The 24,153-nt window shown below is 42.8% G+C and overlaps 1 pseudogene; it reads right to left on the reverse strand.

Annotated features, from left to right (window-relative positions):
* Positions 1-899: 899 nt before the first annotated feature.
* LOC111972873 (methylmalonyl-CoA mutase, mitochondrial-like) overlaps positions 900-24,153 on the reverse strand; it is a 49,618-nt pseudogene continuing 26,364 nt past the window's right edge.

Here is a 24,153-nt window from a genome sequence, read left to right on the forward strand (position 1 = left end):
GATGCTTTCTCCAGTGAGATACATTCAGCCTCTTGCAAATTGAAGGAAAATTATTAAACAAGAGAGACAAAAGACACATTACTTTTATGTTTCTTTCTTGGTCCATTTTTGGGCGAAGCCTGGTTTCTCTTGGCATATTTGAAAACACGCCACCGTGTGAGAGTATTGACCTAATATACCAAATGACTATCCCATTGCCAGGTTTGTATTAATAAAGGTAATAAAATAAATAAAGGTAATAAGGTATCTTCAGGATACTATGCGCAAGTTAGGGAGACTTTGCAGAATAGCCAGCAGTAAAACTATGAATCAATAAGTAATCAAAATAAGTTTTGTTAAAGTTATTGATCTTATTTATCAAATGTAATACCTCATCTGAAGCATGGAAGCTTTAACATGAAACAAATCACATTATTTTTAATCACAACAGACTTAAGTCCAGTGACTTAACATGATAGTATGGATCACTTCAAAAAGTCATTAAGAATATTTCACAATCTCCTTGTTCTACCATAATATACAATATATTTTCAGTTTTCACAAGCATCTGTCTATATCAGTGTTGCCCAATCTATTCAAGGGGGACCACTCAGAAAGAGCACATTTTGTCCTAGCCCAGAACTTACTGTACGGAACCAATCACCAAGTCCTAGTAGCTGAATAGGGTTGTCCCCCAGGAATGTATTAAGAAACGCTGGTGAAGCTAGACAGATCTGTAGAATTATCTGTATATTATGGTGATGATTTTGGTAGAATTTCACAATCTCATTAGTCTTTTTCTATCATCCTGAGCAGATATCACACCCCTACGTTTGCAGTTTTTCCCCCATGGCTGTGTATGTACATATTGAGCCATTGTAGACTATATTATCGAGTTATATTGTTTGTCAGCAGTCTGTCTACATGGCCTGGCGGATCTTGTCCAGGCTCTTCTCAATGTTGTCGATCACCTCCACTGAAGCCTGAGCGATTCTGGTGCCGGGGCCGAAGATACAGCACACACCACTCTGGTACAGGAACTCATAATCCTGTATAGAAACATACAGCACAGATTTATATACTGTAAAACAGAGATTCTCAACTGGTGGGTCGCGATCCAAATTTGGGCCGCGGGAGGTTTTGAATATGTCATGGGTGTCTGAGTAAAAAATAATTATAAAATACTCCAGTCTGAACTTAAATGACTAAAACCAGATAGAAAGTGTATAAATGGAGATGATTTAGTGGTCTCAAACCAGTGAGCTTATTAACATTCTTCATCAAGAATATGAGCAATATGTAATTAATGACAAGGAAAGAGGTGGGAATGTTGTTCCCTTGACATATAATTGCAAAATGTACGATCAATATAGCATTACAAATTGTTTTCCAGATTTCATTGTAGCAAAAGAAAATCTATAATTTTGATGCGACTGAGACAACCTGGTTCAATTTGGGTCCTAAGGCAAAACCAGTTGAGAATCACTGATGTGGAAGATATAGGTTCCTAACAAAATTAAGAAAACAACAACATAAAGTGTCACTGAATGTACAACTGACTAGGTATCCCACATTCCCTTTTCCCCTTTCTTAATAGGGTGTTGGGCCACCACATCCAGAACAGCTTCAATGCACCTTGGCATAGATTCTACAAGTGTCTGGAACTCTATTGGAGGGACGCGACACCATTCTTCCACAAGATATTCCATAGTTTTTTTTGTATGAATCTCCCATAAGTGTCAATTGGGTTGAGATCTCGTGACTGAGAGGGCATATGGTTTACATCGTTTTCATGCTCATCAAACCATTCAATGACCACTCATGCCCTGTGGATGGAACATTGTCATCCTATGGGGGCATAGGCATGGTAGACAAAATAATGGCCAAAATAATAACCCTAAGCATGATGGGACTTTAATTGCTCAATTAACTCAGGAACTACACCTGTGCGGAAGCACTTGCTTTCAAAACACTGTATCCCTCATTTACTCAACTGTTTCCATTATTTTGGCAGTTACCTGTACAGCACACACAACTCTGGTACAGAAACTCATAGCCCTACAACATTTTATAGACACACAGACAACATATTACTATAATAAAACTATACTGTACACACTACAGCACAAACCGGTCTGGAACAGAAATTCATAGTCCTGGGAAGAGATCAGACATAGTTACAATGAGTAGAATCATATAACTATAATCACAATCAATACTTTTGAGTAGATCACACATAGTTCTGAAATGCACTGGAACGTTCACAGTCCATCCACTGTTGCTTCTAATGTAGAATGCTGAGAAAGACATCACTGAGAATAACATTCTCAGACCAAAGAGGATAAAGTGCATTTTATTTTTTAACAGAGCATGCAGGGACAGTAAACCTTAAAGATAACCGTTATCTCCCTTAACCCACGACACTCGTGGGAATTGGCCTACATGGATAGGGCTAAATTGAAATGTTTCTTACAAAAGAAATATAGAAAGCATATGCATAACCATGGTAGCTATTAAAAAAGGGAACAGTTTGAAGTTCATAGAAAAATTATTAGACTAAAAAGACAACAGTTCACCTGACAAGACATTACACTTGAATTTTTGTGCATTTTACATTTACTGTACTTTTCACCACAATTGTTGACAACGGAATCTGAAAATAGTCTGGATACATTCAGTAACATGATAAGAATATTCTTGGAAAATTTGGGGTAGGTGCATCAATTACAAGGGTTTGAGTGAGAGGTCTAACTGGTGTTTCCAAGTGGCCACACACCTCTCCAAAGTGTGTACAGTTCCTAATTCATTTCAATGCACTTTTATGACTCGAAGAGCCTTCAACTATAAGGTGCTTTTTTGAGCTCTCCTAGCTGTGCCGTTTAGGAACTAGAGCAAGCACACTTGTAGTTGTTTTAATTGGAACACAGCCCTGCATCCCTGCCTCTACACAATTACTGTCATTGTTTACGCAATCCAAAAATGGCACATTATACATCTGGGTCATGACTATCTAAATTGTAAAATATACTGAACAAAAATAAACGCAACATACAATAATTTCAACAATTTTACTGCGTTAGAGTTCATATAAGGAAATAAATAAATTTTAATTAATTAATTAGGCTCTAATTTATGGATTTCACATGGCTGAGCAGGGGCGCATAGGCCCACCCACAGGGGAGCCAGGCCAAGCCAATCAGAATGAGTTTTTTTCCCCACAAAGGGGCTTTAAGAGTCGGCTTATGGTAGAGAAAAGAACATTAAATTACCTGGCAACAGCTCTGGTGGACATTCATACAGTCAGCATGCCAATTGCACAGCTGAAAACTGTCCTTCTTTAGATTAGTTGAGCATCTGGAGCATCAGCATTTGTGGGTTTGATTACAGGCTCAAAATGGCCAGAAACAAAGACCCTTCTTCTGAAACTCGTCAGTCTATTCTTGTTCTGAGAAATGAAGGCTATTACATGTGAGAAATTGCCAAGAAACTGAAGATCTCGTACAACGCTGTGTACTACTCACTCCACAGAACAGTGCAAACTGGCTTTAACCAGAATAGAAAGAGGAGTGGGAAGCCACATGGCACAACTGAGCAAGAGGACAAGTACATTAGAGTGTCTAGTTTGAGAAACAGATGCCTCACAAGTCCTCAACTGGCAGCTTCATTAAATAGTACCCGCAAAACACCAGTCTCAACGTCAACAGGCAACTCTGGGATGCTGGCCTTCTAGGCAGAGTTCCTCTGTCCAGTGTCTGTGTTCTTTTGCCCATCTTAATCTTTTATTTTTATTGGCCAGTCTGAGATATGGCTTTTTCTTTGCAACTCTGCCTTGAAGGCCAGCATCCCGGCGTCGCCTCTTCATGGTTGACGATGAGACTGGTGTTTTGCGGGTACTATTTAATGAAGCTGCCAGTTGAGGACTTGTCAGGCTTCTGAGGACTTGTGAGGCGACATTAATAATGTCTACACTGTATTTCTGATCAATTTGATGTTTGTTTTTTTGCCTACCTCCCTACTCTTCTACATTTGCACACACTGTACATAGATTTTTCAATTTTTCTTTTCTATTGTGTTATTGACTGTACGTTTGTTTGTGTGTAACTCTGTGTTGTTGGCCAGGTCGCAGTTGTAAATGAGAACTTGTTCTCAACTGGCCTACCTGGTTAAATAAATAAATAAAAACTATTTAAATGGACAAAAAAAATGCTTTTCTTTCAAAAACAAGGAAATTTCTAAGTGACCCCAAACTTTTGAACAGTAGTGTATATATTCGTATTCCATTCCTTTACTTAGCTTTGTGTGTATTAGGTAGTTGTTGTGGAATTGTTAGATTACATGTTAGATATTGCTGCACTGTCGGAACTAGAAGCACACGCATTTCGCTACACTCGCATTAACATCTACTAACCATGTGTATGTGACCAATAAAATTTTATTGATTTGATGTGTCATGGAAAGTGTAGATGTTCCTAATGTTTTGTACACTCAGTGTATATAGTCTTTAGTATTAATAAAGCAAATATAGTCTTTAGTATTAATACAGTATATAGTCTTTAGTATTATTACAGTATACAGTCTTTAGTATTAATACAGTATAAAGTCTTTAGTATTAATACAGTATATAGTATTTAGTATTATTACAGTATATAGTCTTTAGTATTAATACAGTATATAGTTTTTAGTATTAATACAGTATATAGTCTTTAGTATTAATACAGTATCAAGTCTTTAGTATTAATACAGTATATAGTATTTAGTATTATTACAGTATATAGTCTTTAGTATTAATACAGTATATAGTCTTTAGTATTAATACAGTATATAGTCTTTAGTATTAATACAGTATATCGTCTTTCGTATTAATACAGTGCATCACCAGGAACTTGATCAAAGACGCTATTCCCCAGTACAGGTCTCTGGGGTGGTAATCATTAAAAGAGAGTGGGCCACTTTAATACATACATGCAACAGAACACATTTTATCCCTCGATGGAAATTTGACATCAAACATGGTTGGGATGAAAAAACCCATATAGCCAGGTCATGCCACGAAATGAGTGCCCTTTGATATTTTATGTAGAAATTGTGAACCAATATTGAATTTTAAAAGCCTGTTATCAATAATTAAATCAGATTTTTAATGTGAAAAGACTTGCTAAAGTGCTCAAATTCAGCATTTTGAGATGTCTCTCCGTGCACCCTCTGACTTCCAGGACAATTTTAACCCACTTCCCCCCAACATATCTCCAAGTTTACACCATCATTGTAAAGCACTAGTAATTTTGTAGCTTTGACAAAGTAATTTCTGTAGATTAACATTTTTTCTCATGTAATTAGTGATACATTTTAGGTAAAACAACAATTTGTCTCTCATTTTAAGGTCAGTCCTGTTGAAAAGGAATTGAACTCTCATTTGAATATGGTGAAACTAATCCTTTTAAAATATTATTTTCAAAAGAAACATTGAACATCTTACAGTCAAATCATGGTGTAAAACCATGTAAACTGGTTCTAATCTTCTTGGCCATTTTCTGGTGCTTTGTGGTGGAAATCCACCCTGCATCCCACTGCTGGCTTGCTTCTGAAACTAAGCAGGGTTAGTCCTGGTCAGTCCCTGGATGGGAGACCAGATGCTGCTGGAAGTGGTGTTGGAGGGCCAGTAGGAGGCCCTCCAACACCTCTCTTTCCTCAGGCCTAAAAAAATATCCCAATGCCCCAGGGCAGTGACTGGGGACACTGCCCTGTGTAGGGTGCCGTCTTTCGCATGGGACGTTAAACGGGTGTCCTGACTCTCTGTGGTCACTAAAGATCTCATGGCACTTATCGTAAGAGTAAGGGTGTTAACCCCGGTGTCCTGGCTAAATTCCCAAGCTGTCCCTCATACCATCACGGTCATCTAATCATCCCCAGCTTACAATTGGCTCATTATCCCCCTCCTCTCCCCTGTAACTATTCCCCAGGTCATTGTTGTAAATGAGAATGTGTTATCAGTCAACTTACCTGGTAGAATAATGGTAAAATTAAAAAATAATTAAAAACTGAGTGGGTCGAGCATAGCACGTCAACCCTGTTACCTACCCACAAGATACAAGTCACAGGTTACCGATATAATTGAAGATTAGAAACAACTGCAGCTATCACAAACAGTGTTGTCTATCAGAATCTTAAAAACAGGCACGGACACCAACTCCCCTAACTTTAATGTCTTTGGAAGCATGTTCCAGGATGAAGTGGCATTATGGGGAAAAGATTGTTTCCCCATCTCAGTTCTAGCCTTAGGAACAGACAAGGACAGCAGCAACTGTGATCGAAGACTGTATTGAGTGACTGATCTGGTCAGTAAGGAACAGAGATACAAAGGGAGTTGTCCTATCAATGCTTTGTACACATTAAAGTGTACCAGTGCTTAACCCTCCTAGTGGAGAGAGAGGTCCATTGCACCATAGCATACAGATCACAGTGATAGGTGAGTGATCTAGCATTTGTAATACATCTTCAATCCCCAAGATACACTGTGTCCAGAGTTCTTAAGGTACTTGCTGAGGCCTGCGTATAGACATCACCAAAATCCAGCACTGATTTAAAAAAGTGCTTTGAACAAGACCCTTTCTGACTAACATTGAAAAGCAAGATTTGTTCCTAAAATAGAAACCCAATTTCAACTTCAGTTTCTTGGTCAATGTGCTGTTTAAAATTCAGCTTTTCATCAAACCAAATCCCAAGATACTTATAGGTGGTGACCCTATCAATTTGCTGGCCTTTTTTATAGTTAAAATCTACAAGTGACTCAATCTGTTTACTTTCAGGGAAGAGAAACCCATACATTTTGTTGTCCTTGTATTAAGCACAAGAATTGGAGTGGGTCTAGGGTTTCTGGCATGATTGTGTTAATGTGAGCCATGACCAGTCCTTCAAAGCACTTCATGGCTACCAACGTGAGTGCTACGGGGCGGTAATCATTTAGGCAGGTTACCTTCGCTTCCTTGGGCACAAGGACTATGGTGGTCTGCTTGAAACATTTTGGTATTACAGACTCAGACAGGGATAGGTTGAAAATGTCAGTGAAAACACTTCAAGTTGATTAGCGCATGCTCGGAGTACACGTCCTGGTAATCCATCTGGCCCTACGGCCTTGTGAATGTTGACCTGTTTAAAGGTCTTGCTCACATCGGCTGCGGAGAGCGTGCTCACACAGTCTTACGGAACAGCTGTTGCTCTCATGCACGTTTCAGTGTTATTTGCCTCGAAGCAAGCATAGAAGTAATTTAGCGCATCTGGTACGCTCGTGTCACTGGGCAGCTCTTGGCTGTGCTTCCCTTTGTAGTCTGTAATAGTTTGCAAGCCCTGCCACATCCGCCGAGCGTTGGAGCCGGTGTAGTACTATTCGATTGGAGTCCACCTGTGGTAAATTCAATTAATTGGACATGATTTGGAAATGCACACATCTGTCTATATAAGGTCCCACAGTTGACAGTGCATGTCAGAGCAAAAACCAAGCCATGAGGTCGAAAAAAATTGTCCGTAGAGCGCCGAGACAGGATTGTGTCGAAGCACAGATCTGTGGACGGGTACCAAAAAATGTCTCCAGCATTGAAGTTCCCCAAGAACACAGTGGCCTCTATCATTCTTAAATGGAAGAAGTTTGGAACCACCAAGACTCTTCCTAGAGCTGACCGCCCGGCCAAACTGAGCAACCGGGGTAGAAGGGCCTTGGTCAGGGAGGTAACCAAGATTCCGATGGTTCTACAGTTCCTCTGTGGAAATGAGAGAACCTTCCAGAGGGACAACCATCTCTGCAGCACCACCAATCAGGCCTTCATGGTAGTGGCCAGATGGAAGCCACTCCTCAGTAAAAGGCATATGACAGCCCGCTTGGAGTTAAAGAATCTCAGACCATGAGAAACAAGATTCTCTGGTCTGATGAAACCAAGATTGAAATCTTTGGCCTGAATGCCAACCGTCACGTCTGGAGGAAACCTGGCACCATACCTATGGTGAAGCATGGTAGTGGCATCATCATGCTGTGGGGATGTTTTTCAGCGGCAGGGACTGGGAGACTAGTCAGGATCGAAGCAAAGATGAACGGAGAAAAGTAACAGAGAGATCATTGATGAAAACCTGCTCCAGAGACTCAGACTGGGGCGAAGATTCACCTTCCAAGAGGACAACGGCCCTAAGCACATGACCCTTGAACCCGATCGAACATCTCTGGAGAGACCCAAAAATAGCTGGGCAGCCACGCTCCCCATCCAACCTGACAGAGCTTGAGAGGATCTGCAGAGAAGAATGGAAAAAACTGTCCAAATACAGGTGTGCCAAGCTTGTAGTGTCAAACCCAAGAAGACTCGATGCTGTAATCGCTGCCAAAGGTGCTTCAACAAAGTAGTGAGTAAAGGGTCTGAATACATATGTAAATGTGATATCAGGGTTTGTTTTGTAAACATTTGGGTACATTCATTCATTTCTGTCAATGCATGTATTACTTAATTAGTCATTTACCGTTCTCATTCTCGGACTGGAAACACTGTTTGCGGAGTTCACAACCAGCTACGCTTGTGAGAAACAAGTTTTGATTTATTTCATAACCATTACGAGTTTTGTAAATGTTTTCATTGTCTTTTGTTTGGAGCGCTCCATGTGAGCCATGAGCATGTCTGGTTTCTCTTTCCTGATAATGTTGAGGGAGCGCACGTGCCTGAGGACACACACAAGTAGGCTTACCTGGCCTGCTGGCCTGCTGTGTGCAAAAGGAGGAAAGTGCCCATTTGGCAATGTCTGATTTCTGATTGTCATAAATCACCACGTCCACCACAAAATAAGCTGAGCTTCTCAGTTATTTTTTTAACTTCCATTGCAAATGATAGTTCCTCAGTACTTGTAAAATCTTTCCAACACTCCTGGCCTCGATAATCACCAAGCCTCGGTGTGAAAGAGCAAAATATCATGATCTGATGATTCCATATATACAGTGGAAACGTCATACAAAAACAGCTGTCTATCAAGAGCTCACTGGAGCTGGAAACTCTGTGGGCTAGTTGATATAATGTTGCAAGTTAGCTAGCGACAGCTTTGGGGCGACCCAGTTGATGATTTGGTATAATGTTGCACTTCACTAGCAATAGCTCAATTCAAGACAGATAGAAAGGGAGGCAGACAAGCAGACTAGAGATGAATGAAATATTTCCTACTATTTTCATTTTTCTACTTTACGTCTATGTATTTTACTTAGTTGACAATGAAGTTATAGGTTTACTGCTGCATTGGCCTATAGAATATATCTGAGTTCTATGCACTCATTTCTTTAGCCGCCAATAGATCAGTGTATCAATGTGTCCATATGGCAGAGGCTGGTGCTCTCACCTTAGTTGAATTTGAACTTTTTCGATTTTTATTGTTTGTCTTCAGATTTTTATGATGAACCACGTGACAATGATTTTGAGAAACAAAAACGTTATTATTGAAATTAAAGTTTCACAAAAATTAGCATATAAAAATGTGTAGAACTGGCACACAGATCGGTAGAAATGGTAGGATAAATTGTAAGCTTCCCCAAACTTGAAACTCCTGAGCTGCCTATGGTTTTTATTATAAACTGGCTGGTTTGAGCCCTGAATTCTGATTGGCTGAAAGCCATGGTATATCAGACCGTATACCATGGGTATGACAAGACGTTTAGTTTTACTGCTCTAATTACATTGGTAACCAGTTTATAATAGCAATAAGGCTCCTCGGGGGTTTGTGACATATGGCCAATATACCATAGCTAAGGGCTGTGTCCAGGCACTCCGCGTTGTGTCGTGCATACGAACAGCCTTTAGCCGTGGTTAATTGGCCATATACCACAACACCTCCTCGGGCCTTATTGCTCAAGTATAACACTCATTAAAAAAAATGTGGAATGCGCAAGCACGTGCACACATAGAAGGTCAAGTGAAAAAACATGCTATGGAAACTATGGAAATCAAAGGCCAGTCCAACTGATTAGTTCTACCGCCTTTCCTGGGCGGAAATGATTTTGCCATGGCGCAGCGTCACATATAAATGACTGCAGAGGAAACACTACCATCTCACATACTATATGGCTCTAGACAAAAGCAGTGCACTACATAGGGAATAATGAGCCATTTTTTACTTAGCCCATTCTCCATCAAATTTACCAATTTCTCCTTTGATTTCATATACAGTAATAAAATGTATATTAAATGTTATTTTTAATTGCATGTATAATCAAGTTAAAGTATGCAATTGCTGCTGAATTAAATGGTTTAAAAGTCCTATGAAGTGTAATACGAGACTAGCCACCATCCGCTACGATAAGAAAAGCGTCTTTACTTTTCCATCTGTTTTACAGCTTTATTTTATGGTGGCTAGCCTTGTGGGATTCCATACTTGTAGGGTGATCACTCGTCCTGGATTGTGCAGGACAGTCCCGCATTTTGGCCATTTTGGCCCGCAACCAAACAATCATGTCCCACTGTAACGAAAGTTGTCGGGAGAAGGAGAGGAGGACCAAAGTGCAGCGCGGACTGGGGACCCTTACAACAGACCCCGAATAGGAGGGAAACTCTGGCAGCGCCGGACAGGCGGGAGGCTCTGGCAGCGCCGGACAGGAGGGAGGCTCTGGCTGCTCCGGGCAGGAGGGCGACTCTGGCTGCTCCGGGCAGGAGGGAGACTCTGGCTGCTCCGGGCAGGAGGGAGACTCTGGCTGCTCCGGGCAGGAGGGGGACTCTGGCTGCTCCGGGCAGGAGGGAGACTCTGGCTGCTCCGGGCAGGAGGGAGTTGCTGGAGGCTCCGGACTGGAGGGCGTCGCTGGAGGCTCCGGACTAGAGGGCGTCGCTGGAGGCTCCGGACTAGAGGGCGACGCTGGAGGCTCCGGACTAGAGGGCGACGCTGGAGGCTCCGGACTAGAGGGCGACGCTGGAGGCCTCGTGCCATAACTCCTCACTGGAGGCTTCGTGCCATGGATCTTCACTGGAGGCCTCGTGCTCCTCACTGGAGTCTTCGTGCCATGGATCTTCACTGGAGGCTTTGTGCCATGGATCATTACTGGAGGCTTCGTACCATGGATCATCACTGGAGGCTTCTTACCATGGATCATCACTGGACGCTTCGTGCCATGGATCATCACTGGAGGCTTCGTGCCATGGATCTTCACTGGAGGCTTCGTGCCATGGCTCATCACTGGAGGCTTCGTGCCATGGATCATCACTGGAGGCTTCGTGCCATGAATCACCACTGGAGGCTTCGTGCCATGGATCATCACTGGAAGCTTCGTGCCATGGATCATCACTGGAAGCTTCTTGCTATGGATCATACTGGAGGCTTCTTGCCATGGATCATCACTGGAGGCTTCGTGCCCATGGATCATCACTGGAGGCTTTGTGGCCCGTGCCATGGATCATCACTGGAGGCTTCGTGCCATGGATCATCACTGGAGGTTTGGCTCTGAGAGAAGGCACATGACTCACCAGGCTGGGGAGACATGCAGGAGGATTAGGGCTTAGCACAGGCACAGGACTCACCAGGCTGGGGAGACATGCAGGAGGCCTTGTCCTTGGCCGAGGCACCGGATACACTGGGCCGTGGAGGCGCACTGGAAGTCTCGAGAAAAAAGCCTGCACAACCCGTCCTGGCTGTATGGTGACTTTGGCCCTGCACCTGCGGGGCACAGGCACAGGACGCACTGGGCTGTGCAGACGCACTGGAGACACAGTGCGCAAAGCTGGCGAAGGATAACCCGGGCCGAGGAGACGCACTGGAGACCAGATGCGCTGAGCCAGCATCATCCCTCCTGGCTCTATGCCCACGCTAGCCCGGCAGATGCGAGGAGCTGCGATGTAGCGCACCAGGCTATGAACACGTACTGGAGACACCGTGCGCTCCACCGCATAGCATGGTGCCTGACCAGTACGACGCTCGCCACGGTAAGCACGGGGAGTTAGCTCAGGTCTCCTACCTGACTCCGCCAAAAAATCTGGGGCTGCCTCTCGTGCACTTCTCCTCGAGCCAACTCCTCATAGCGTCGCCGCTCTGCTTTAGCTGCCTCCAGCTCCTCTTTAGGACGGCGATACTCTCCCGGCTGTGCCCATGGTCCTTTGCCGTCCAAAATGTCCTCCCATGTCCAGGAGTCCATGTTCCCATGCTGCTTGGTCCTTTGTTGGTGGTTCTGTAACGAAAGTCGTCGGGAGAAGGAGAGGAGGACCAAAGTGCAGCGTGGTACGTATCCATAATACTTTCAATCAAGATGAATACACGAAAAAAGAAAAAAAAACGACCAACAAACAGTTCTGACAGGTGCAACAAACACTAACCAGAAAATAACCACCCACAAACAAAAGTGGGAAAACAGGCTACCTAAGTATGGCTCTCAATCAGAGACAACGATAGACAGCTGCCTCTGATTGAGAACCATACCAGGCCAAACACATAGAAAACCTAGACCTACAACATAGAATACCCACCCACATCACACCCTGACCAAACTAAAAATAGAAACATACAAAGCAATCTACGGTCAGGGCGTGACACCCACATCACAACAAATTCACACACCACCAATTTAGATTTTTTTGTTTGTCAGTCCGATATTCCAACCTCTCACGTAGCACTTATGAAAATATCTATATAATAACGATGTGGTAGCCTAAGCCTAGGTAATTTTAAACATTTTTCCAATCATTGTTGAGATCTGATATTCTGTGCAGTGCAAGACGAGTTGTAGTGTAGCCCAATGTCATAGGCCAGTGGTTCCCAAACTATGGGTCGCCTGAAATGAAAATGGGGTTGCGGGAGAAAATCCAGAATCCTGAGAAAAAAATTATATATACAAAAAATTATGTATATTATAATATCGACTTTGTATCTCAAAATCATTGTAATGTGGTTAACCTTAATAATCAAAAATTCAACCAGAAAATGCAGTTAACACTGTTAAACAAAGAATTTATGTTATTGCTAGCAATCAAGAGGAAACTGACTGAACGACTCAAACTCCCCAGCTTATGCTCCAAATGGACGTTAGCGGTGGCGGCCGAGATGCCCATGCATTGACTTTTGTTCACTATACATGTCGGGGGATGCTAATCACAAGGACATTATTCTGTCTCACGATTCCCGAGCATGAAACGGCATATGGGATGTTGACGAAAAACAGATTCCATATGGGATCGAATGGTGGGCTTTTGCACAGATGGAGCTCCATCTATCACGGGAGGGCGGGCAGGCCTCTGAACTCTGGTTATGAATGCGTCTCCCTCTGCTATATGGAGGCATTGTATGATACACTGAGAGCAACTGGCGGCAAAAGAGCTGAGCACAGAACTCGAGAAATACTGCAGCAGGTAACTTCGACTGTAAACTACATCAAACCACATCCACTGCGCGCACGCCTGTTCACAAAACAATGTGGAGATATGGGATCAGAGCATGACAATGTTCTATTTCACACCGAGGCTTGGTGGTTATCGAGGGGGAGTGTTGGAAAGATTTTTCACATTGAGAGAGGAACTGTTGTCATTCACAATGGATGTAAAAACAACGGACTTGGTTGACTTTCTGTGTAATGAAAATAACAGAAAACAGCATCAGTAAGTGTTCCACATTAGTGATGACTGCTCATCTCCAACACTTGGAAGGGCACTTTGGGAACAACTTCCCAATCCGTTGGACTGTTATCCTGGCTCAGTTGACATGCTGGTAAGTGAAATCGAACAGCTGATCGAGCTCATGTGACCGAATGCTGCAGACAACGCATTCACTGTCACTACGGAGGAGTTTTGGTTCATGGCTCAAAGGGAATACCCTGCCGTCTTTCTCTGAGCATTAATTCCACATTCAAAACAACTGGGAACTTGGAAATCTCCGACTTCAGTGCATGCAAGACAACTGGGCATTCGGAAAGAAACAAGCTTCGAATGGGAAATCTTTTTCAACGGTCATCCAACTCAGAATTCCAACTCGGGAACTCAGGCCTCTTTCTAGAGCTCAGACTTTCCGACCTAAGATCACTGACATCAATATTTGTTCCCAGTTGTCTTGACAGCACCATAGATATAATCCTGACCACCCTGCCCTCTCAATACACCTCTGCTGTCTTCAACCAGGATCTCAGCGATCACTGCCTCATTGCCTGCATCCGTAATGGGTCTGCGGTCAAACAACCACCCCTCATCACTGTCAAACGCTCCCTAAAACACTTCAGCGAGCAGGCCTTTCTAATCGACTTGGCCCGGGTATCCTGGAAGGATATTGACCTCATCCCGTCAGTAGAGGATGCCTGGTTATTCTTTAAAAGTGCTTTCCTCACCATCTTAAATAAGCATGCCCCATTCAAAAAATGTAGAACCAGGAACAGATATAGCACTTGGTTCACTCCAGACCGGACTGCCCTTGACCAGCTTTGGTGACAAATGGCTTTGGTGACTCAAACATAAGTGTATGTAAACGTCCGACTTCAACTGTACCTGTTCCTGTTCTAACCTATTGCTTTATATAGCCACATAAATAACTTTCAAACCAGCTGTTCTTTATGATGCTTCGCAACAGAGGAAGGGATATGTGGTCATTCACAAGACCAGTGTTACTTGTGTAGATGCATTTACATTTTACTCAGCTAAAGTTGGATGAATTGCTTGTATTATTGTTGGGCATATCATGTTCCCACTTTGGGTATAATGAATAGTCAATCTTATCACGTGTGCTCCCTCTCCGGCCTCTAGGTCACTAGGCTGCTCGTTATGGTGCACACCTGTCACCATCGGTACGCACATCAGCGCATAATGACACTCACCTGGACTCCATCACCTCCTTGATTACCTGCGCTATATATGTCACTCCCTTTGGTTCCTTCCCCAGGTGTCATTGTTTCTGTTTCTTGTTCGTGTTACTTGTTTTGTTCATTTGTTTATTAAATTATGCACTCCCTGAACTTGCTTTCCGACTGCCAGCACACGTTACAGGACTTTTATGCATGTGCAAAACAAATTTCCTTCAAGGGCAATTCATTTAGACATATTTATGTTTTAGTCAATTTATCAGATGCTCTAATCCAGAGTGATTTACAGTCTGTACATTCATCTTTAGTAGGAAAAACATCCACATATCTGTCATGGTAGCGCTTTATATTACAGTGCTCTTTACACCGATACTTACCTGGTATTCTATTATATTGTTTGCTTACTTATTCAAATCATACTGCCAAAGTTTCCTTTAAAGTGACAATGGGCACAGGGTTGCTGACTACGGGACTAGCGAAGTATACTAGTTCCTCACCTGGCTCTGGCAGCCTCCACAGCCAGCTCCAGCAGGTTCCCCTCCCTGGTACGAGCACACTCCTCTATGGTCGCCAAACACCTCTTCGCAGCCTCAGCATTACTACTCGCCCTCACCTGCAGGAGAGAGACATAGACTTGATATACATATAGAAATAGATCTTAACTTACTTATTCCTTTAGCTCCTAGTGAAGCAAATACAGTTTCTGCCAAATACAATAAATAAATGAAGCATTCAAAGAAAAGAACACCCTGCCCACAATCAAACATGGGAAATGTTAGATAACGCTGTGGGGTTGCTTTGCTGCCTCTGGTACTGGGGATTTTGAATGTGTGCAAGACATCATGGAATCAGCCGATTATCAAGGTGTTTTAGAGTGCAATGTGTCCAAAATCTGTCTCTCTGTCTCTCTGCTGGAAGGTTGTGGGCCTTCCAGCAGGACAACAACCCTAAACAAACATCAAAAGCACCCTGGAATGTTTGAAGAAGGAACATTGGACTCTTCTGGAGTGGTCAGAGAAGAGTCCAGATCTGAATCACATCCATAACCTATAGTGAGAGCTAAAAACAGCAGTTGGTAGAGGGCACCCATCAAACATTGAAGAATGAGAGCAGTTTGCTGCTGAAAAGCGGCCAAATTGCCAGTAGGTAGAGCAAGCTCAGCAAGGGCGGCATGTGGCCTAGTGGTTAAGAGTGTTGGGCAAGTAACCGAAAGGTTGCTGTTTCGAATCCCAGAGCCGGCAACGTGGAAAAATTTGTTGTTCTGCCCTTGAGCAAGGCAGTTACCCCCCAACAACTAACCCCTGGGTGCCGATGAAGTAGATGTCCATTAAGGCAGCCCCCCCACACCTCACTGATTCAAAGGGGTTGGGTTAAATGCAGAATACACATTTCGGTTGAATGCAATCAGTTGTGCATCTGACTAGGTATCCTCTTTCCCCTTGTGGCTACAGTTATCCTGGCCAAAGGCTGTGCTTCCAAGTACTAGCTCCGGGGTGCCAATAATTTTGTTCATGCCATTTGTCTTTATTTGATCAATTAAAATAGTAAACTTAAGTTACTAAAAATACATTTGGTTCTGCAATGTTGAAAATCCAATAACGCGTGGAGACAAAGTGTCGTTAAATGTCTTAGTAGAAAATATAGAATTATTTAAGAAAAGGTCAAGGGTGCCAATATATTTGGCCGCAACTGTATACAGTGCCGTCAAGTATTCATACCCCTTGACTTAATCCACATTTTGATGTGTTACAGCCAGCAGCATACCACCCTGCATCCCACTGCTGGCTTGCTTCTGAAGCTAAGCAGGGTTGGTCCTGGTAGGTACCTGGATGGGAGACCAGATGCTGCTGGAACTGGTTACCAATGTAATTAGAGCAGAAATAAAAAATAAAAAATGGTCATACCTGTGGTGTATGGTCTGATATACCACGGATGTCAGCCAATCAGCATTCAGGGCTCGAACCCCTGTTTATAATTACATTTAGACACAGTGCCATCACGCTCCAGTTTTTTCACATTTGTAATCCCAGTTGTTAACATGTGTTTCTGTCCTAATCAACCCTGTTAGAAACACAGCACATTAATAAGGAAAACACAATACCAGATATTGGCAGCTTATCACTTGATAATGAGATTGTCTTAATTGACCTGTCCTGACTGGCCGAGGAGTCTTTTCCAGTAGCAGTGATTGTGAGTGTGATTAGGACAACAGGGAATCAGGGGGGGGTGGGATGATGTCAGAAAGGCAGGAATTACGGATTAATAAAACGATGTCAGAAAGGCAGGAATTACGGATTAATAAGGGAAAATCACTATGGTAACTCAACCTTGAGTACCGGTAGTGAGCCCGTGATGGGTTTTTCCATTACAAGATTGAAGCTGCCAAGCTAATGACCTTGTTAGAAATTAATTGGCTACTAAACCCAGTCAGACAAAGGAATCACTTAATACTAAGCCTCGAGGACACAGTAGCACACACACCAATCAAGACGTGATCACACAGGAAACTGCAAGCTAGCAAATGACGGAGAGGGGAGTGGCACAGTATAGGCAGGTCGGCCACCAGGCAGACAGTCAGAACCGGGCACTAGGCCCATTTATCGGCAATCAAAAGCTGTCTCTAGCAATGGAATGGTGTATCCCGCAATTTCTTGCCCTGAAATTTTTCGCAACTTCCGTAAAGCAGGGCATATCATCAATGAATAGGCTAGGATATTGAGATGAGCGAGATGCAACACTTCGCTCTCACACAGTCACACACAATACCTGTACGCCACACTGTTCAAAGAGTGGTAGCCAGCGCACCAAAACAGGGGGGAAGTTGAGCCTCGTGTCTCAACACTCTTAGTTGTTGCTGAAATTGACCCAATATGCGGTTTACTTTTTGGTTAGGGATTTTTCTTAACGTTAAGGATCACAATTTCACACCCCTACTGTGTAGAGTGTATTTTCAACCAGCAACTATCAGGAAATAACACTGATAAAACATAAACACTTTACAGTGTTCGTTTGATCAGTTATTGTACAATAAGATACAACACACAGATATTTTTTAAATACTTCATACTCAACACACCAGTGTTTCCTTCAGGTGTTTATTCAACAGCGGTGGCAGAGGTAGAACTGGGGGGTGTAAGATGGGTGGGGTCTTCCTAGAGAAAAAAATTTACGATTATAATTAGGCTTCCATACAAACCTTTTATGCGAGTGGGATCGTTTTGTGATGGTAATATGTATTATGCAAGAAATGGCGCAAATATTGATATAATAACCATCATATCAAAGTAAACTTGGAGTCACGCAATGATATGTTGCATGGTCCTCCCACTACGACTCAGGAAAGCATGCAGTTTTAGGCTACAGATTAAATACATTTTGAACTTCACAGGTTGGTGAAAGTGCAAGGTGATGAGTTTGATGCCCCTTTCCAACAAATATCAAGGGTCTTATCCTGGTGACATGATGATCGATGCTTGGCTGCCATTTGACAAATAAAAATAATATTACTCTTTTATCCATAATCATCTCATCATGTAGGCTATACCCAAACTGTATTTGCGAGCTGTACGCTAGACCAGAGTGGGCACATTTGCTTTATAATGCTACATTTTTAATGACAACCATCAGTAGAGTTGAAAATGCGATGAAAACCCATTTAACTTATTCGGTACATGGGAATGTATTTTTATGTGCACTACGTCATCACACCGAGCCTTTCCCGCAACAAGTCAATTTGATGGAAACACATCTCTGGTGGGAAAATGCACAAATAGTTTTTAGGCAGATTTATTTTATATTCGCATAAAAATCTGTCACCAATTGGATGGAAATCTAAAGGACAATTACTCAAATGCATGAACATTTGAATATTCTCTCTTCCTTTAAAAGTTATCGGAAAATCGAGGACAGTTTAATTTGATCTCTTGATCTTAATGACATCGCCAACCAATTCTATTCGGTGAGCTGCTGCTAAATGAATATAGGGGAAACACTGCACACAGAGAACATAGTCAAGATAATCTCCTTTCCTCTTTTCTCCCTTTTGCTCTCCTCTCATCTCCCTCCCACTATCCTCTTCACATCCTCTCCTTTCCCACCTCATTGTCCTAAACCCAGTCTGACAAAGGATTCACTTATACTGTCTCGAGGATGCAGTAGCACACATACACACCAATCAAGACATGATCACGCAGGAAACATCTAACAATGCTTCATACTCAACATCTGAGATGTACCTCAGTAGAGATGCCTTAATAAGGAAGCACTGGTACAAACTCCTCTTCTCTGAAGATGCTTTAGGTAAGACATCTCATGACGTCAGATGACAACCAGCAATACTTCATAGTTAAGAGAATGTAAGTAAGTAAAGTAGCCTTGGCTCATAGCAGCAGGAGCCTATCTCCGTTTTCTATAGCATGAGGCAGCTTGATGTACAAGTACACCCCCTGAACAGTACACTAGTCTATCGCAGGGCATTACCCCCTATCTATCTCCTTTATGCTGAGTGACAAGCAGGCCACTGACACCAACCACAAGGCTACTGAGTTGGTCCAAGAACACAGACGAGCCCTTAAGAGAATCTCCTTTCTTAATTTCTCCCTTTCGCTCTCCTCTCTTCTCCCTCGTACTCTCATCTTCATATCCTCTAATTTCCCTCCTTCATTCCCCCTCTAACCCCCCCCCCCCCCCCCCCCCCCCCCCCCCCCCCCCCCCCCCCCCCCCCCCCCCCCCCCCCCCCCCACACGTCGCCTCTCTTGTCTCCTGCTCCTCAGTCCCCCTCCCTTCTCCCTTGCCCACCTTTCTATGAATAGGTCCTAAACCTGTCGTCTCCATTTGCCTCAGGTCAAAGTATATGATTGGTTCCATGGCCTGTCTAAAACCTGAAGGGATAACTCACCATAGACAAAATATTTGGTCATTTACATTACCCTGGCCTGACAGCCTCTCTATACCTGATCAGCCATGTAGCTCTTTTCCAATGCTAAGTGACCTTCAAAGAGAGGCAGAGAGAAAGGAATTATACTGTGACCCACGGACATAGGTACACAACGTCTTCTTGTCAGTAAGCTTCTACACATGATTGCCTCCTTCCGGACCCACTCACATATTATTACACACATGAACCATAATCATTGCTGGCATGTGCTTGAGGTCACACAGTTGGAAACATTTTGAAAATAATGATTTAAAAAACTGTTGAACATTTGAACATAAAATTCAACTGAAATCTGTCTAAATGATGAGCTTTCTAAACTGAAACTAACAGAAAGAGGGAGAGAGGTGAACATATCTTATCTTCCTTTAAAAAGGTCCAATGCAGCTGTTAATAAAAATACACAGTACCAGTCATAAGTTGACACACCTACTCATTCAAGGGTTTATCTTTATTTTTACTATTTTCTACATTGTAGAAAAATAGTGAAGACAACAAAAACATTAAATAACACATATGGAATCATGTAGTAACCAAAAAAAAGTGTTAAAGCAAAATATATTTTAGATTCTTCAAAGTAGCCACCCTTTGCCTTGAGAGTTTTGGACACTCTTGGCATTCTCTCAACCAGCTTCACCTGGAATGCTTTTCCAACAGTCTTGAAGGAGTTCCCACAAATGCTGAGCACTTGTTAGCTGCTTTTCCTTCACTCTGCGGTTCGACTCATCCCAAACCATCTCATTTGTTGAATAACAAATGATGGTCCCACTAAGCGCAAACCAGATGGGATGGAGTACCGCTGCAGAATGCTGTGGTAGCCATGCTGGTTAAGTGTGCCTTGAATTCTAAATAAATAACTGACAGTGTCACCAGCAAAGCACCCCCACACCTCCATGCTTAACAGTGGGAACCACACATGCGGAGATCATCCGTTCACCTATTCTGCGTCTCACAAAGACACGGCGGTTGGAACCAAAAATCTAAATTTTGGACTCATCAGACCAAAGGACAGATTTCCACCGGTCTAATGTCCATTGCTCGTGTTTCTTGGCCCAAGCAAGTCTCTTATTCTTATTGGTGTTCTTTAGTAGTTGTTTATTTGACCACAAAGGCCTGAATCACACAGTCTTCTCTGAACAGTTGATGTTGAGATGTGTCTGTTACTTGAACTCTGTGAAGCATTTATTTGGGCTGCAATCGGAGGTGCAGCTAACTAATGAACTTATCCTCTGCAGCAGAGGTAACTCTGGGTCTTCCGTTCCTGCGGTGGTCCTCATGAGAGCCAGTTTCATCATAGCGCTTGATGGTTTTTGCGACTGCACTTGAAGAAATGTTCAAAGTTCATGACATTTTCCGAATTGACTGACCTTAATTTCTTAAAGTATTGATGGACTGTCGTTTCTCTTTGCTTATTTGAGTTGTTCTTGCCATAATATGGACTTGGTCCTTTACCAAATAAGGCTATCTTCTGTATACCAACCCTACCTTGTCACAACACAACTAATTGGCTCAAACGCATTAAGGAAAGAAATTCCACAAATTAACTTTAAATAAGGCACACCTGTTAATTGAAATGCATTCCAGGTGACAGCCTCATGAAGCTGGTTGAGAGAATGCCAAGAGTGTGCAAAGCTGTCATCAAGGCAAAGGGTGGCTACTTTGAAGAATCTCAAATCTAAAATATATTTTGAATTGTTTAACACCTTTTTGGTTACTACATGTGTTATTTCATAGTTTTGATGTCTTCATTATTATTCTACAACGTAAATAATAGTCAACTGCATTGTTGGTTAGGGCTTGTAAGCAAGCATTTCACTGTAAGGTCTACACCTGTGGTATTCGGTGCAAGTGACATACGATTAGATTTCTAAGTACCTACTTTACTTTATTGAATGATCGCTCATCATGAGCGGCACCGTTAGTGGGTTTATGTTTTCACATTATCCCAAAACAGTATATAGCCTATGTTTATTTATCACAATGTTTTTGGGATGTTCTGTTTTGCAATGTAAGGTTACACAATGTCTATTGTCTCTCAACCCCCCTGACATAAATAAACTCAGCAAAAAAAGAAACATCCTCTCACTGTCAACTGCATTGATTTTCAGCAAACTTAACACATGTAAATATTTGTATGAACATAACAAGATTCAACAACTGAGACATAAACTGAACAAGTTCCACAGACTTGTGACTAACAGAAATTGAATAATGTGTCGCTGAACAAAGGGGGGGTCAAAATCAAAATTAACAGTCAGTATCTGGTGTGGCCACCAGCTGCATTAAGTACTGCAGTGCATCTCCTCCTCATGGACTGCACCATATTTGCCAGTTCTTGCTGTGAGATGTTACCCCACTCTTCCACCGAGGCACCTGCAAGTTCCTGGACATTTCTGGGGGGAATGGCCCTAGCCCTCTGATCCAACAGGTCCCAGACGTGCTCAATGGGATTGAGATCTGGGCTCTTCGCTGGCCATGGCAGAACACTGACATTCCTGTCTTGCAGGAAATCACGCACAGAACGAGCAGTATGGCTGGCGGCATTGTCATGCTGGAGGGTCATGTCAGGTTGAGCCTGCAGGAATGACCTGCCTTGCAACATCCCTACAAGCCCTCAGTCCAGCCTCTCTCAGCCTGTTGCGGTCATTCTGGGCACTGATGGAGGGATTGTGCGTTCCTGGTGTAACTCAGGCAGTTGTTGTTGCCATCCTGTACCTGTCCTGCAGGTGTGATGTTCGGATGTACCGATCCTGTGCGGGTGTTGTTACACATGGTCTGCCACTGCGAGGACCATCAGCTGTCCGCCTGTCACCCTGTAGCGCTGTCTTAGGCGTCTCACAGTACAGACATTGCAATTTATTGCCCTGGCCACATCTGCAGTCCTCATGCCTCCTTGCAGCATGCCTAAGGCACGTTCACGCAGATGAGCAGGGAACCTGGGCATCTTTCTTTGGTGTTTTTCAGAGTCAGTAGGAAGGCCTCTTTAGTGTCCTACGTTTTTATAACTGTGACCTTAATTGTATACCGTCTGTAAGCTGTTATTGTCTTAACGACCGTTCCACAGGTGCATGTTCATTAATTGTTTATGGTTAATTGAACAAGCATGGGAAACAGTGTTTAAACCCTTCAAAATGAAGATCTATGAAATTATTTGGATTTTTACGAATGATCTTTGAAAGATAGGGTCCTGAAAAACACGCCTTTGTATTTTGACACTGCGCCAGATCCAGGTGTCAGAGGCTTTGTCAGAGGAAAGCCCCCAAAAATTGTCAAAGACTCCAGTCACCCAGGTCATAGACTGTTCTCTCTGCTGGCAAGCGGTACCGGAGCGCCAAGTCTAGGACCAAAAGGCTCCTCAACAGCTTCTATCCCCCAAGCCATAAGACTGCTGAACAATTAATCAAATGGCCACCCGGACCATTTCCATTGACACCCCCCCCCCCCCACCACACGCACTTTGTTTTTACACTGCTGCTACTCGCTGTTTATTATCTATGCAGTGTCACTTTACCTCTGCACCCCTGCACATTGACTCGGTACAGGTACCCCCTGTATATAACCTCATTATTTTTTATTGTTTTTTAAATGTTGTTTAGTTTATTTAGTAAATACTTTCTTAAGTCTACTTTCTTAACTGCATTGTTGGTTAAGGGCTTGTAAGTAAGCATTTCACTGTAAGGTCTACACCTGTTGTATTCGGCACGTGATAAATAACATTTGATTTGGAAATACAGTAGTAACAGCTGTATCTTTTAGTATCCTTCAGTTTTCTGTCCCCATCATTTCAGATTGACCATCTCGTTCATATGCATTGTTGCTGAGGCACTTGCTAGACACAAGCGGCGATGCAAGGTTGGCTGCAGGAGTATTTACATCATATTTACCATTTCAAACTGCTACTAACAATCTTCTGCATCTCTCTGTATCTTTTATTGGAAAACAGTGACCTTTGGTGCCTTCTTCCCTTGATTTTCTGTATAAAGTGCATCCAGGGACCGAACACTAGCTTGCTGCCATCTCTTTTTCCACTTTGCATAACTATCTTTACCTGCAATATGCCTAACTATCAACTCTATCAGCTCCTCCCCCCCCAAAAATGTTTTTTTTATCTGTGACATCAAGCTCCATATAAGGGCATATCGTGACCTAACCCGTCTCCTCCCCTTCATCTACACTGATTGAAGTGGATTTAACAAGTGACATCAATAAGGGATCAGCATTAGAATCACAGGATCAGGGAAAAGGAGAAGATGATCATGCTCACAATACAGTACAAAATGAGGTAAATCTGCTTCCCATCGCCATCTGTAGACAAAGTGAAGATGACAGAACACAAATCCAATTGTAACTAACACCAGCCAGCCTTGATTATAACTATAGGAAGCACAATCAGAAGGAAGAGAAAAAAAACATACCATTCCGGGAAACCCGGTAATCAATACAGAACGACGATATAGATCACTTTTCT

This window comes from Salvelinus sp. IW2-2015, linkage group LG14 (genome assembly GCF_002910315.2).
Source record: "Salvelinus sp. IW2-2015 linkage group LG14, ASM291031v2, whole genome shotgun sequence".
NCBI lineage: Eukaryota > Metazoa > Chordata > Actinopteri > Salmoniformes > Salmonidae > Salvelinus > Salvelinus sp. IW2-2015.